This window comes from Ursus maritimus, unplaced genomic scaffold, assembly GCF_017311325.1.
Source record: "Ursus maritimus isolate PB19 unplaced genomic scaffold, ASM1731132v1 scaffold_12, whole genome shotgun sequence".
NCBI lineage: Eukaryota > Metazoa > Chordata > Mammalia > Carnivora > Ursidae > Ursus > Ursus maritimus.
This window is the reverse complement of record NW_024423564.1, coordinates 51001486-51018528: the sequence shown is the minus strand read 5'-3', so window position 1 is coordinate 51018528 and position 17043 is coordinate 51001486.

Sequence of the window (17043 nt, the reverse complement as noted above, 5' to 3'; positions counted from 1 at the left end):
GTTCCCGTGACTTTTCTAGTCACTGGAAAAGTCTCTTTCGAAACAACAAGTGCAGTCTGCTGCATCACAAAGAGGTCATGGCGGAGATCTGGCAACTTTATGTGTTGTGGGGAACTTCTGCCATGGTGGAGGGCACTTGGCCCAGGGCGGTAACTTCCGTGGAAGAGGGGGCTATGGTGCTGGAGGTGATCGTAGCACAGATAATTATGGACGACATAAAGGTGGATATAGTGGATTTGGAGGTGATGGTGGCAACGATGGCAGATGTGGTCCTGGTTATAGTAGTTGAGGGGGTGATGAACCAGGTTGTGCAAACCAAGGTGAAGGATACAGTGGCAGTAGTGAAGGATACAATGGTCATGATGAAGGAGAAAATCTTGGCAGTGGTAACTGTGGTGGTGGTGGGCACCATCATGGTTTTGGAAATTATAGTGGACAACAGCAATTAAAGTATGGGCTGGCAAAGTGGAGGCAGTTGGTGAAGAAGCTCAAGCTGTTCCTAGGGTGGTGGTTATGGATATGGTGGTGGGAGTGGTGGATATGGTAGTAGAAGGTTCTAAAACCTCAGCAGAGAAGGGCTACAGTGCTTCGCAAGAGAGAGAATGAGGAGTTGACGGGAAAGTTACAGGTAACTTTGAGTCGGTTTTCCCAAATGCATTAGGGGAACTACAAAAATCTGCCACAAAAGGCAGGATGACCACCCACAGCCAGAAAACTTACTTAGATAGGAAGCTTAAACTTAATAGCAGCTTAAATAAGAAACTTTTTATCAGGTCTGTCATAATCACAGTTTGCAAAAAGTGCAATTAATGATTAACACGCTATGGGTCAATTAGATGTACCTTCTGGAGGTTTTTAATATGTTGTAGATTTTCCTATTTTTTAAATTGCATCATGCATATTGCCCTTATTTGTAAATTGTGCTAGTCATAGAGGAATAAAAAATTAAGGAATTTTTAAGTAACGTCCCCCGAAAGATGATGCCATCTTTTTAAGATGTCAATATTTATAATACTTGGGAAATTATGGCCTTTGCAATTACTAAATTACTAATAAAAAAAATGCTAGTTGTGGGGGCACCTGGGTGGCTCAGTTGGTTAAGTGCCTGCCTTCAACTCGGGTTGTGGTCTCTGAGTCCTGGGGTCGAGCCAGTGTCGTGGGCTCCCTGTTCAGTGGGGAGTCTACTTCTCCCTCTCCCTCTGCTGCTCCCCCTGCTTGTGCTCTCTCACTCTCTCTCTATCAGATAAACAAAATCTTTAAAAAAATACTAGCTGTCAACATAAAAGTTACAAGGTGAGCAAAAACACTGAAAGACCACAGGTGGAGAGGAAAGAGTGTGGGCTTTGTGAATGTCAATTGTGTGTCAGTTCAGTTTCCTCCTCTGTGCATGCTGCCATTAAAATGGATTTAATAATTAATAATTTATTGATATTCATTAATAATAATTAATAATCCTGGGGAGCATTAAGCCAGATAAGACACATAAAAAAGCCTGAAACATGGTAGATAGGTACTCAATAAATATTACTTCTCTGCTCCTTACATCAGTGCTGCAAGAAGGTATTGATCAATTCATTCAAAAGTTATTTTTAGGGGCGCCTGGGTGGCACAGCGGTTAAGCGTCTGCCTTCGGCTCAGGGTGTGATCCCGGCGTTCTGGGATCGAGCCCCACATCAGGCTCTTCCGCTATGAGCCTGCTTCTTCCTCTCCCACCCCCCTGCTTGTGTTCCCTCTCTCGCTGGCTGTCTCTATCTCTGTCAAATAAATAAATAAAATCTTTAAAAAAAAAAAGTTATTTTTAGCACTCATGTATCAGTTGCTATTCTAGGACCTTGAGATCCAGGGTGAATAAGGCAAACAAGGGCTCTAGGGCATGGGTAGGAGTGAGCTCTCGGAGCCAGATGGTCTGGATTTGAATCTGCCCTTTGCTAGCTGTCTAATGATTGACAACTCACTTAATGTGTCTCTGTTTCATGATCTGTAAAACAGGGATAATAGTACCTTGAAGGGCCCACGTACTGAATTGTAAAGGAATTAGGAATGTGCCTGGCACATGGTAAGCCCTCAGTAAATGTTAGCTAGTAATGTTATCCTTCATGAAGCTTGGGGTCTGATGTGGAGAAGGGGGAGAGAATATTTGTCTTTATTTTACAGGTAAAGACGCTGAGGTTCAGAAAGGTTAAGTAAACCATCTAAGTCAAATAGACAGGGTGGAGATGAGACTTCGTCCTCTGTTCCATTTGACTTCAAAGCCTACATGATTTCTGTCAACCCGGGCGGACTCTTTCATGATGTGTCTTCCCTAGGTCATTCCCCGCTACAGAATTCTATGGGTGGGGGAAGGAATTTTAGAGTTTCCAACTGGAGGACTCAGAAAAATCCAAGAACATATTTATAAGCCTCCCAAGCCCTTCATTATTTGGGGTCCATTGGCTGCAAAGCCTAGCTTCAGTCCCTTTGGGTAAAAAAGAGCATCCCTCAATCCTTCAAACAAGTCATCTGGAAGGAACTCAGAAGGAGACCCAGGAAACACATTGTGTAGAGGTGGTGATGGCCTTACGTTCAATATAATATCAACTGGCCATTTGTTTGGTTTACATTTTGAAATGCTGCCATGTTTTCAGGCACTTTCCTGCATAATGAGGATACCAGCCAGGTCAAATACAACAGTTTCTGACCCTTCAAGTTAGTGGACTCCCACACAGAAAACTAGACCCCCTAGCACAACGTGCTACAGCCTACAATAATGATAAGGAGAAAAACCAGCAGTCGGACTCCTCAGGAGGAAGCGATTAACTGACTAGAAGGGCCAGGTGAGAAGAATACTCTGACACCTGAGCCAGGTTCTGGAAGTCTGAGAGGGAAGGACACTGAGAGGGAAAGGGCTGTAACACACTGTGCAAGAAGGAGTTCTGTGGTGAGGCGAGAGGGCAGGGTCTTCCTTTATCCACTCTGATGCCTAAAAGGGTGCCCGACACTTAGCAGTACTCATTAATTACTTGTTGGCTAGTTGAATGCTAAAATCCTGTATCTACTCCGAGAGATTCTGACTCAGTCGATCTGGGAAAGGGCCAGTGCACTGGTATGTTTTAAAAACTCCTCAGCTGGGGTTCCTGAGTGGCTCAGTTGGTTTAGTGTCTGACTCTTGCTTTTTGGCTCAGGTCATGATCTTAGGGTCATGGGATCGAGCCCGAGTGGGACTACGCACTCAGCCTGAAGACGGCTTGTCCTTCTCCCTCTGCTCCTCCTCCTTTCTCTCTCTTAAAAAAAACCCCATAAACCCCAGGGCTCCTGGGTCACTCAATCAGTTTAGCATCTGCCTTCGGCTCTGGCCCTGATCTCAGGGTCCTGGGATCCCATCCCGTGTCAGGCTCCCTGCTTGGAGGGGAGTCTGCTTCTCCCTCTGCCCCTCCCTTAGGTTGTGGGCGAGCTCTCTCTCTCTCAAATGAATAGGTAAATAAAATCTTTAAAATAAAATTAAGAAAAACCCAAAACAAAAACTCTTTGCGTGATCTAATGTGTTCCCAGGTTTGGTACCACTGTACTAAGTGAATGGCCTGAACGAAAGGAGATGAGGAAATTCAGAGTTTTCTGTGGGTCAGAAGCCATAGTCTTTGAAAGCAGCTTGGATGAAGGTGCTGTGGTACTTTCCTGTTTTCTAGAAGGGGGAAGTGTACGCTGCCAAAGATAAAAAAGAAAAGGCCTTGGCAGGTATGGTAAAATTAATAGCAGGGTTAGGTGATGAGTATGGAGGTGACTATAAAACTTTTGTTTTCGATTTAGATACATTTCAATTTTTTTTCTTCATAAAATGTGGAAAAAATTCACTTGAGCCAGATATAAAACCTACTAATTGAGTCTTAATGAGAATTTGGTAGAAACCTGAGTGTCATTTAGTCCAGCATTCTGGGAGGAGGCAGAGAGGAGAAGCCGAGGCCTTCCAGGTAGAAAGGGAAATGGTGCTGGGTTGGTGAATTAATCTCGGCTGGAGCAGAAGCAGAGGGCTCTGCTGAAAGAGCCCAGGTCGTCAATTCAACTGGGTTCAAGTGACCTTGGGTAATTGGTGTGATGTCTCTACACCTTAGATTCCTCATTGTTAAAGAAGTCACATGAATCGTGGTTTTAAGTACCAAACTCACAGCACTGTTGTAAGGATCAAATGGTATAAATCAAGTGGTTTTCAAAGGCAGATACAGAGACTTTCCAAGAGCTACGGTGGCTGAGATAAGTTTTAGGGAACCAATTTCTGGATCTTGATTTCCTTATGTGGTTCTGCTAGAAGGGATTTCTCTGAGGAAATGCGGAGTACTGAGGTGTTACGCTAGTTTTCCTTTCTCAACTGCCTTTCATAATCCCCCTTATCTCCTTCGATGAAATAAAAAGTACACTTGCCCCCATCTTATCATATACCTCGCATTGGGTGTAAAACCCCCCAGGGCTCCGTGGAGACCTTTCAAAGTGCTGGGGAAGGCTAGACTCTTCTAAGCCAGGCAGCGTGCCCCCAAAGCAGGCCTGTGTTTTTCCTTGACTTACCCACATCCTGTGAAGAATGACAGGTGGTATCTAGAGTGGACTCTTTTGGCCCCTGTTGGGATGTTTTGAATCTAGGGTCCCTCTGCCGAATAAGTAGGGCATGATGACAATTTTCACTGTAACAACCTCAGCCTTTCCGACCTCTGACTACTGTCAAAGAATCTACCACTTCTGACTGAGAGTCTTGTGACACCAAACAAACAAAAGAGGGGGGCATGTTGATAAAAATAATATCAAACAGAATGGCACTTGATACACTTTATTTCCTTCAGGAACAAGTTCTCAGCAAGGTTCTTCTCCCTCTCTCTCTTTGAATTCAGAAGTGAGCTGGTTGTCATGGGGATGTGTCTTAACATGTTTATTTGAATAGAAAACATGTAGTCAGATCTTTTGTGAGAGAGAAAACATCTGATTTGGCCAGTTGGTTTGACAGAAGGGTGACTTTACTAGTTACGTGGTAGATGGGCATTTCCCATAAATCGAATGAGCTAAAAATATTGCACCAAGGTTTTTGAATAAAATATATTTAAATCACATGATTTAAGAGAGAAGAATTCCTTGTCAAAATTTTTATTACTCAAGGTATTTTGAAATTAATAGTATCTTCATTTTCTAATCCTTTCTGTACATGTCAGGTTAATTAAAATGCCTCCGGATGGAAAAGTAACAGGTATTATTTTAATAATCATTTGATAATTCTTGAGAAAGCCTTTCTGATAAACTTTTGAGAACTCCAGAAAGTAGGGGCACCTGGGTGGCTCATTTAGGTAAGCATCTGCCTTCTGCTCAGGGTCCTGGGATTGCCCCGCATCTGGCTCCCTGAGACCCTGCTTCTCACTCTGCCTGCTGCTCCCCCTGCTTGTGCTCTCTCTCTCTGTCTCTCTGTCACATGAATAAATAAAATCTTTTTTTTTTAAGATTTTATTTATTCATGTGACAGAGAGACAGCCAGCGAGAGAGGGAACACAGCAGGGAGAGTGGGAGAGGAAGAAGCAGGCCCCCAGCCGAGGAGCCCGATGTGGGACTCGATCCCAGAACGCCGGGATCACGCCCTGAGCCGAAGGCAGACGCTTAACGACTGCGCTACCCAGGCGCCCCTAAATAAAATCTTAAAAAAAAAAAAAAATCCAGAAAATGAATGGGTGTCATGTCCGAGGTTACAAACACTTCTGCGGGTCAGGTGCTTTCTAATTCTTTGCTTGCAACAAAATTGAGGGGAAAATCAAGTTTCAGCTAACGGATGACTAAAAAATGCATTTTAATGATAAATCACTCTGTGGTTTTTGGAATATAACTTGGAAGGAGTTCAAATAAATGAATGATGTTGCTGCAGCAAAACTCCTTCAATTCTCATCCTCTGATTTTTGTGAACAAGTTTTCTCAACACTTAACATGTATAAAAATGGAAAACAGAGCAAAATTAATGCTGAATACGATTTCAGTCTAGCAATAATACTTATATGAACTAGTTTTTAAAATTATAATTCATCATAGTAAAAGAGACATTTACAATATATATTTTATTTCATAGCTTTGATCAAAATTAGTAATGCATTGGTCATGTTGACTAGCGGTGTATGACTAATAACTACAACGATAACTTAATTCCTATAATCGAGTTCTTTAAAAGAGTTTAAAATCACAGGAAATTATCAAAATTAATTTCCATCTCTATATTTTTGCTGCCAAATATATTAAGGTAACTGAGAAAAGACTTCCAAAAATGAAAATATATCACATTGCAATAAAACGGAGGGAAAGTGGGATGGGCAGGTTGGTTCAAGGTACAAAAGAAATTGATGTAAAAATTTGAGTAGAAGAGTTTGTTCATATAATTTTCTTTTTTTTTTGTTGTTTTTTTTGTTGTTGTTGTTCATGTAATTTTCAAGAATGATGGTGGTTATTGATTTGCTATAGTATTTAAATTCCAGTGTGTTTCAAAGAGTGATATGTTTTATTTTAAAATTTCAGTCTTATAATATGGCTGGATATAACACCCCTCACCACTTTTGCATTTATGATGTACAATTTTAACTGTCGATGTAAAAATGTGTTAGGATTACACATTTCAAATTTATTTTAGGAGATACTGGGGCACAAAGGTTCAAAGGCCCTTGCTGTGATGTATGTGAAAAGAATCCCTCACCCCTCACCCCTTCCTCCTCCTCCTCCTCCTGTGTTTCCTGGCCTGGTGAGGGGGTGCCACTTTCCCTTTAGTCATAAAGCCAGGAACCTGAGTAACATCCTTACTTTTCTCCCCTCCCCTATTCTGAACAATTTATGCTATTTCTTGGATAATTCTCAGAGTCCTCTCTTCTCTCTCCCTTGCCACTGTCTCCCCTAGAATATTGTTAACATCTTCTTAATTAGTTTGCCTGACATTAGACTCAATCCATTCTACTGGGGTGTCTGCAAGCAGGACAAATTTATCTTACTAAAATTCAAAATCAGTTATGTCACTCTTGTATAACTCAGTGGTTTTCCATTCCCTTAAAATAAAATCTAACTCCTTAGGACTGTATAGAAATCTTCTGTGATCTGACTCCTGCCACCTCTCTTGCCTTTTCTATCCTTCCTCTTTTTTCCCCTAACCTCTAGCAATTCTGGGTCTTCTTCTCCCTCTGTATCTCATATCCTTGATGTCATTCCCGTTGCCTGGGATACACTTTTGTGCTTTTGTCCCCTTAGCTGATGCATCTTCCAAACCTAACCTCAAAAATTATTAGCCTCAGGGCACCTGGGTGGCTCAGTTGGCTAAGCATCTGACTTCGCTCAGGTCATGATCTCAGGGTCCTGGGGTCAAGCCCCACCTCAGTCTCCTTGCTCAGTCAGTGGGGAGTCTGCTTGTCCCTCTGCCCCCCCCCATGCTCTCTCTCTCTCAAATACATAAATAAAAATCTTTAATAAAAAAAAAGGAATGATTAATCTTTCTGGATAGCTTCCCTTGTCTCTCTTAGACAGACTTAATGATTTCCCCTTTTCTTTTCTTTTATGAATTTGGCCCGTGTTTACCACACGCCTGGCAGAGCTGTTGGTTCCTCCCCCATAGCCCCGTAACCCTTCCATGAGTTCACTTGCAGACAATTTCTATGTGTGCAGGTGGCTTCCTGGGTCTTTCTGCTTGAGGGATGCCTCCAGAGCAACCTTCTACCAATGAAAAACAAGTTGGGGGACTCATGTTCCAGGACAATTCTGAGGTGTGTTCCACGTAGTCATTCAGAATGAGCTCCATTTGCCCACAGAGGTGACCCGCTCATCCATATATACTCTGTTGGCTTTCCATCCTTTCCTTTTTCACTTTTCCTCTCCCTCACCATGCTCTCGAGGATCACCTCTCAAAGAAATGACTTGCATCCAATTCCTTTTCTCAGGATCAGGGAGAATCCCAAGCTTAGAAAGCCAGATTCCAGGAATACAATGGTGAGCTTTCATGCACTCCTTCATTCACTATTTTGCATGAAAATTATGTAAGCTGTACAAGGACAGAGATTTTTATCCCTGATGTATCACAGATTTTATTCACTGATGTATCACAAACATCGAGAATAGTGCTTAAATTATAGTGTTGAATGAATAGTAGTGATAACTAGTATTTATTGAGTGCTTACTATGTGCTCGATAAATGATTTTTTTCAGAAACCAGTCACCAACGAACCTTATGAAATAGGTAGGCATTATTATTATTATTATTATTATTATTATTATTATATTATTCCCTCTTGTAGCTATGAGAGAATTAAAGTTAACCAATGGATGCAAATCAATCAGCTTGTAAATGGTGGACCCCAGTTCCTAATTAAGGTCCCTTTGACACTAGAGCTCATTGTTTCAAATTTTTTTGTTTTGTTTTGTTTTGTTTTTGTTGTTATGTGTCCAACTTCTTCATTAAGCTTAAAGTTTTTTAAAAGCAGGGACCCTATTCAGTTCTGTATCCCTAACATATAGCTTAGAACGTGGAATATAGTAGGAACTCAGTAATGTTTGTTGAATGAATAAAACGAAATCTGGCTTATTTATAAATACTTATGTTAAGGATGAAAAGACAATGATGTTTTCTGGAGGCAGTTAAAGACAAGCCTTGACTATAGCATGAGACAAGTCGTTCTTAGGATGCTTCCAATTAAAATTCCTTTGAGATTTTGGCTCTACAACCAACTCAACTTGGACTCCATTGGACTAGTTTTTGGAGATGCCAAAACTTTAATAAAAAAAATTCTCCTGTTGAATTCTTCATCCGAGAATAAAACCCATGTCTCTTTCTTTCATTTAAATGGTTCCTGACAGGGCACCCAGGTGGCTCAGTCTGTTAAGCGTCTACCTTTGGCTCAGGTCATGATCCCGGGGTTCTGGGATTGAGTCCCGCATGGGGCTCCTTGCTCAGCGGGGAGCCTGCTTCTCCCTCTGCCTGCCGCTCCCCCTGCTTGTGCTCTTTCTCTGACAAATAAATAAATAAAATCTTAAAAAAAAATAATGAATTCTCCTCTGACTCTCCCCTCTCTCCAGCCTAGGAGACTTTTCTTTTTTAAGATTTTATTTATTTATTTATTAGAGAGAGAGAGAGAGAGAGCATGACAGCGTGAGCACAGGAGTGGGGCTGGGGAGGAGGGGAAAATAGGGAGGGAGAGAAAGAGGGAACGAATTCCAAGCAGACTCTGCTCTGAGCATGGGGCTCAATCCCATGACCCAGAGATCGTGACCGGAGCTGAAACCAAGAGTCAGACCCTTAACTGACTGAGCCACCCAGGTGCACCCCTGGGAGATTTTTCCTAGTCCAGGGTAGAGGGAGTAGGAAATCTTCAACCATTTGCAGACTCCCAAATCAATTGTATTATACAAGCATAAGCATTTTTTCCACTTCTGGGGGCTCAGCCCGAAACTCAAAGCCAAGAAAAGACTCTTGGTTTCTCTCTTCTGCTGCATTATTTCTTTCTAAGTTGATGGGCATAAAATTCCTCACCTATTATGTGAAGAGGGAGAGGGATCATGGGTTGAAATGCAGGAAGATATTATCTTGCTCTATTAACTAACACTGCTGTGTATTATATTTGAAAGTTGTCAAGCCAATAGATTCTAAAAGTTCTTGTCACAAGGAAAAATACTTTTTTTGCACCTATATGAAATGATAGATGTTAATTAAACTTATTGTGGTAATCATTTTACAATATATGCAAGTCAATTCACTGTGCTCTATACCTTACACTTACATAGTGCTGTATGTCTGTTATGTCTCAATAAAGCTGAAAGAAAAAAAAATAAAAGTATACTATCCTGTTACAGAAGAAATAGTGTCCAGAACAAGAGACTACTTATCAGACTACATCCAGAATGCTTTATGCGTTGTTGTGTATGTCCCCTTAGAAGAAACACATTCATCCAAAGTATACCCAGTGTGTGAAGGGATTCTGAATCATATTATATGAACATAATCAGTAAGACTTCGTACAACATTCAGCATCCAAGGCTGAGGACGTAAGAATCAAGGTAGGCCAACTTATGCTGGGATAATAACTGACCTCAAAAATCTTGGTGGCTTACAACAATGAAAATTTATTTTTTGCTTATGTTACATGTCCATCATGATTTAGTCTTTTGTAGAGAGGTGAGGTCATCTTTACCGTGGGACCTAAGCCATTTGCTGGCCATTGTGCAAAGGAAAAAGGGACAATGGGAACCCTAGCTCTTAAAGTTTCTGCTTTCATTTGCCAAAGTAAGTCATGGGACCACTCCTGAGATAACGGGATGGAGGGGGGGCTGTTTCATGAAGGGAAATCACAATATTTCACGGACAGAAATATAATCTACTATGTGGAAAGTCCCATGTCATCCTGTTTGGGGATCCTCTGTGGATGGTCTGAACTCCCAGAAATTTGCATAGTGCAAAATGAGATCTAATGGATGGCATAGTAATATTCAATACATATTAGCTATTATTATTATTATATTCCATTAAGAAGGGAAAATTCTTTCCATATGTTACCTATCTGTAAATCTTTTGAGGCTGAACAGGAGAACTTTCCAGTATTTCTTACTTAAGCAGCAAAAGACACACTAGTGTGCTAGTTTCTAGCAGGATACCATATTAGTTAAGGAATGGCCAAGTAATTCAGAATATTTAGCATAAAGAAGAAAAGCTTTATGGTACCTGGCTGGCTCAGCCGGTAGAGCGTGTGGTTCTTGAACTCAGGATCATGAGTTTGAGTCCCACGTTGAGTGTAGAGATTGCTTAAATGAATAAACTTTAAAAAATTCTTTAAAAAAAGAGAGAAGCTTCAGATGGGACAAGACAGCTGTTTTTTATTTTTATTTTTAAAAAATATTTTATTTACTCATTTGAGAGAGAAAAAGAGAGAGAGTGTGCGAGCAGGGAGGAGGGGCAGAGGGAGAAGCAGACTCCCTGCCGAGCTGGGAGCCCAAAATGGGGCTGGATCCCAGGACCCGAAGATCATGACCTGAGCTGAAGGCAGATGCTTAACCATCTGGGCCACCCAGGTGCCCCAAGACAGCTGTTTTTTAATATATAAAAGTCTATGTGAAAACAAGCAACATGAGGGTAGCCCTGGTAGTAGAATAAATTTGTCTGGCAAGGCTTAATTCTTCCAAGAACCTGTCTCTAATGCCATGAAGCACATTGCACTTCGTGGGCGTTGAAGAACCAGTAAGAACGAAACTTACACTTACATAATGTTTACCACATGCCAAGCGCTGTTCCGAGCCTTTGCATATACTAACTCATGTAGACACAACAACCCTATGAGACTGCAACTGCTCCTATTCCTGTTTTTCAGGTGGAAAAAACGAAACACAGATCAAGGAACTGCTACAGTCGTGTATCGGATAAGCGGTTGAGCAAAAGACTGAACTTGTCAATCTGCCTCTAGAGGCCACCCTCTTGACCTTTGTGCTAAGTTGCCTTTCCATGCTTAGAATTCACTGGGAAACCCTTATTGAATCAGTCTATCTTACAATTGGTAAGTGCACTTCTGACCTTTGTTTCTCCTCTGGGTCTTCTGTGCAGCTCTCCAACAAGACACACCTTTTTTAAAAAAAAATTTTTTTTAAAGATTTTATTTATTTATTCGACAGAGATAGAGACAGCCAGCGAGAGAGGGAACACAGGCAGGGGGAGTGGGAGAGGAAGAAGCAGGCTCATAGCAGAGGAGCCTGATGTGGGGCTCGATACCATAACGCCGGGATCACGCCCTGAGCCGAAGGCAGACACTTAACCGCTGTGCCACCTAGGCACCCCAAGACACACCTTTTAAATGATAGTTTCTTTTTACCTTTTTGGTTTGTCTCTCAGAATGACTTGCCCCTCTCAGACAAGTGGGGTCTATGATCTGGGTTGGGGATCTGGGAGCCACGTTTGGGACTGGTATGGTAGAGAGGTGGTAGTGGTGGCAGGCGAGGACAGTTGGAACTTGACCCTAGAGTTGGCAGGCTGGCCTGTGGCCATGGTGAAGAACAGAGTGGAATGCCATTTGAGAGCCAGATCAACAGTGAGCCAAGTGTCAGATCAAACAGGTGTGGCAGCAAGACCCAAACCTGGGACATAGCAATGATTTGGCAATAGGATGGCAGCAGGATGCTGACAGATGAACTGGCAGGTTCAGGAGGGGAAGCTGTAAGTTAAAACCTGTGGAGATTCCTGAGAGGGAAGTCCTAGTGGGAAGAGCCTTTCGTAGGTTATCTGGCTGTTGAGGGAACCAACCTGTCTGGACACGAGTGACTCTCTCTTTGTTAGTATTTCTCTATAGACCAGCAATCCGGTGCAGAACCCTCCTGACACTCTTTGGATCCTCTTCACTCAAGTGCTAGGGAGACTGAGTAGGGTCTAGTGGCTATGTGGTTTGACCCAGAGACCTGGGTTCAAATCCCAGCTCTGCCACTTATTGGCTTATGACACTGAGGGATAAATTACCCAACCTTATAGTGTCTTAATTTCTTTATCTATAAAATAAAAAGATAACAATATTACTCCAAAGTAATACTATCTGACTCCAAAGGTCTCTGAATCAGCAAAGCACAGCGATTAATGAGCACTGGCTCTGGAGTCAGGATGCTTGACGTATGCCCTCATCTTCCACTTACGGCTGTAGGACTTCAGGCAAGTTACCAGATGCCTTGCCTCAGTTTTAAGGTCTCTGAAATGGACACACAATTAACAGGCCTCCTATGACATAGGACTGTTGTAAGAATTAGTATTATATATAATGTATAATATATATATTCTTTACTGCCCTTATCAGAAAATCAAACTTAAAAGGCTCCCACAAGTGGCATCCCCTTTGCCCACCCTGCCTTGGCAGAATAAACTCAGTACTCAATTCTAGTCCCTTCATCCAGTTGGAACAGGGAGAACACGCATTCCCTCTGGCAGTTAATTTAGCACAGAGGAAAGACACACCCAAAGGCATTTCATCTCCAGACACACCTACTAACCCCAAGGCAACTTCTAGAAGGAACTCTTCCTATTGATTGTGGTTAGGAAGGTGGAGGGAAGAGAGGAATGACAAAGGCTTATCCATTCATGCCCGTTACCAAATGTATCAGAGAGCAAAGTTCTGAACAAGGCATCATGGCTTTATCATTATATATGGAGAGTAGAGCATAGCTGATTGTTACTTTGATTTCCAGGATTTCACAGTGAAAAGACCAAAGGTGGTAGTTTGACATCTTTATCTCTTGAGAGAGGCCCTCTATGATAGACTGTTATTCCAGCAGCGATTTGTAAATAGTTTGTTGCTCATGAAGAATACGGGGTCCTGCCAGTCAGATAGGAAGGATGTTGATTCCATTCATCCCGGCTCCTTTTGTAACTCCTTGGCCTGGGAACGCGTGCGTCCGAGAGAGCAGTCTTGTCAAACACATGCCGCCTGTTCTCAGCAGCTGGTCAAACACTACAGGTTAATAACCCCATGAGCTCGTAAAATGGGGGTGATTCTCTCACTTGTAAGAATGCACTGTTGTCACAAACAATGCCGTGTTAGTATTTTGTTCACCATTTCTTCTCTCAGTGCAACCTCTGGCTTCTTCAGTCTTGAATGTGTTCCTGCAAGGAGAAGGCAGCAGGCACACGGGGCTGGATATCTTCTCCCTTCTTCCCATCATTCTCCAGCTTTCTTTTCTGAATCTTGATGTGTCCAAGTAACCAGCCTTCCTTCTGTCCGTTCAGAGAAGCTTCACAGAAGGCAAAGAGAAGTCACTTTGTCCATTCATTCATTCATTCAGCGTGAGTGAGCTGAGCAGTAATATTTGCTCTTCATGTCTGGTCTCTATACCTAGCTGTGGCGAGGCCACAAGGAAAGGACGAAGCCGCTATGTTCAAGGAGCCTAGAGTCTCCAACAAATATAATGGAAGCCAGCCTGAAATGATTTTAGAAAGATAGTGATGAAGAATTGATAACTGGAAGAACAGCAGGGGAGTGGGGTGCTTAATTTTTGAAGTGGGATCAGTATCCTATCTGTGAACTGTGGTTGGGGTGATGGCATCCTTTAAAAAGTCCTGGTGAGTTATATTTCAAAGGTACACTTATAAGTACATTAGAGTATGTGACATGCATCCTTGATGATGCAAAAGATAATTTCATGTGGGACTAGAGATGATTCTGGGTGGCACATGGATCTGGCTTTAGATACTATTAAACTGAATATTAAGAAAGTATTCCCTTTCTATTTTGAGCTATGTGATTACAGATAAACAGCACAGTTCATTTAGAGTCTGTATGTCTTAAATACCTCTCTATGACTTGGTAAACACCCAGTCCTCCCCCCCCCCCCGCTTTTTTAAAATAAAGATTAAGTTCAGAAACTCAACAGGCAGATACTTAGTAGATTCCAGCTAGAATTTGGTAGCTTTATTTTATTTTTCTCATATTTATTTTAGTGTATCCTTTTATTTATGGTTAGTGAGTTACATTCAGTTTTTTAAAATAAATTATTTAAACAAATTGAGTCGATATTTAAAGAAACATGATAAGTGGTAAGAATCAAGGTGGTACAAGGTTATGGCAAAATTGTGAAAGTAATATGGAAATGAAAATATTTACCAAACAGGAACACTGCAGTCCAGATAAGAGAACCTGATGAAGGGATGTGTAAAGTGAGAGCAAACGTGGACTTCGTATTATCATCCAGTGAAGCCGCAGAGAGGTGCCAGGGCTTGATGTCCAGTGTGTTAGGAGGGGGAGGGAGATTTGCCGACATTAACAGAGCACTTATTACCAGCAAAGTGCTGTGTATTTTTTTTTTAAAGATTTTATTTATTTGGCAGAGCGAGACAGCCAGCGAGAGAGGGAACACAAGCAGGGGGAGTGGGAGAGAAAGAAGCAGGCTCCCAGTGGAGGAGCCTGATGTGGGGCTCGATCCCAGAACACCGGGATCACGCCCTGAGCCCAAGGCAGACGCTTAACGACTGTGCCACCCAGACGCCCCAAAGTGCTGTGTATTTTTGAGAATAGAAAGATGAATGAAATTTGGCCCCTCTTCTCGGAGTGAGTGTACAGTTTGTCTCTAGGGGAGACAAGCATGTAGATGTATACTACTTTGTACACTGTGATAAATATTATAAACAGATTTAAAACCCCAGGCAAAGGAAATAGGAAGAAGTTGACAGTGTGTGTGTGATAAAATTAGCTACCATTTATGGAGTAGCTTCCAAGGGCCAGGGAGTCTGCTAAATACTTTGTCACATTCACTCATTTATTCCTCATAATTAGGGAACTGAGATCCGAGAAGCTAACTAATGGTCCCATGGTTGATGATAGTGGTGATGTTCACCACTAAGCACTTATTATATGCCCAGCACTGTGTTACGTCCTGTAGGTACCTTAGCTCACTGAAGCCTCCCTACTAGCCTACGAAATAAGTATTCTCTCTTTTACAGATCAGCAAACCGAGGCTCCCAGAGATCGAAACACTTGCAGAGTTAGTGAATGGTGCTGTTGCAATTTCATCCCAGGGGTGTTTGACTCCAAAATCCATTTCTTCCAGTTCTACCACTTCCAATCAGCCGCTGGACTGTAGGAGCCTGGTTTGGCCGTGCGTGGGGAAGGTTCATGGAGGGCTCTAGTTTCCAATCTTGGCTGGGTTTCTTCATTGAGTTTACCTATGTCACAACTGTTTGTTTCATAATATAAGCTCCTAAACTCCTAAAGCACTAAGTCCTAGGACGGCGTGAGTGGCTAATGCTGCTCCATGAAATTAGAAGGTGATATTGGCAAACACATTTCAAAAGTAGGCAAGAGAACTGGGTGATAGGGAAGGTGGGATATCGTTCATCTGGTTTGCGAGGGCTAGAGACCACCCTCCGCGGGAGCTCACAGAACCAATGCTGGACAGACACAGAGGGGCCTTTGGGAGTACTAAATCCAATGTTCTCATTTTAGAGAAAGAAGAGGTTAAGGGCCAGAGTTCCCACAGCAGGTGGAGGAAGCACAGGCCACACATCTCCATGTCTCAACGCTCGTGCAGAACAGTTTCAAGTGCTGATTTCCAGATTGGCATCCTCAGCGTTACCTGGAAACGTCTTAGAAATGCCCACCTCAGACTCAAAGATTGAGAAACTGTTCCGGAGGGGCTCAGCAGATCTGTTTTAACAAGCCCTCTGAGTGATTCTGACGCATGCTCAGGTCTGAGGAGGACTGCGAAGTATCTACTATATATTATACAGCACATGGAGGGAAAGGGAGGGGAGATTTAAGTCACCCCTACATCCCCGGAAGCTCTTCTCTTTGTTCCCAGGCGAAGAGCTGAAGGGGCTCAGTGTAACAACCTCCTGATGTCTACAGCAAACTCGGAGATATTTTAGACAAGGGGATAAGCCTATTGAACAAATGCTGGGCTGAGGCTGGGGGCCTGGGTGTGCTCTCAGGTAGATGGAGACTAGGTGTACTCTGGCCGGCTGTCTATGGAGGAGGTACTGGAGGAGAGGGGCTGGGGGTGCCAAGGGACAGAGAGAAAGAAACACTCTGCCAGGCTGTTACTTACTCAGCTGCCCCCCCCCCCCCCTGGGGGAGGCTCTTCTCCATGCTATCCCTCCCCATTTGTGGTTGCACTAGAAATCCGGCAATGCATTTCCCCAAAGGTAGGAGCCCTGCAGGAGGGGATGGGGGAGGTCGCAAAGATGTATGGGAGGCTGAAGATTTTTTATCCTGAAGGGACTATTATCTGAGGTGGGGAAATAATAGAAATTGATTTGCACTTCAGCAATGTCTCTGGCTGCTGCGCCGAGGATGGCCCAGTGAAAGCTAGAGACTTATGGGCTGGCAGTTATTACACTAGCGAGGGGGAAATGAAGGCTGTGGGGAGTGGCTGGGGTAGGAACAGATTTAAGAGAATATGGAGTGGGATACGCAGGGTAGGGGAGGGCGGAGATAGCACCCTTTGGACTTGGTGAGTTTTAACTGCAGTGCCAACATCCCAGACCCGGAAGTCCTGGAATTAAGAACCTGAGCAGAGGTGAGCGATCATCCCATCCTTCCTTCTTCTCTAAGGATCCTGGGCCTTGGAGTC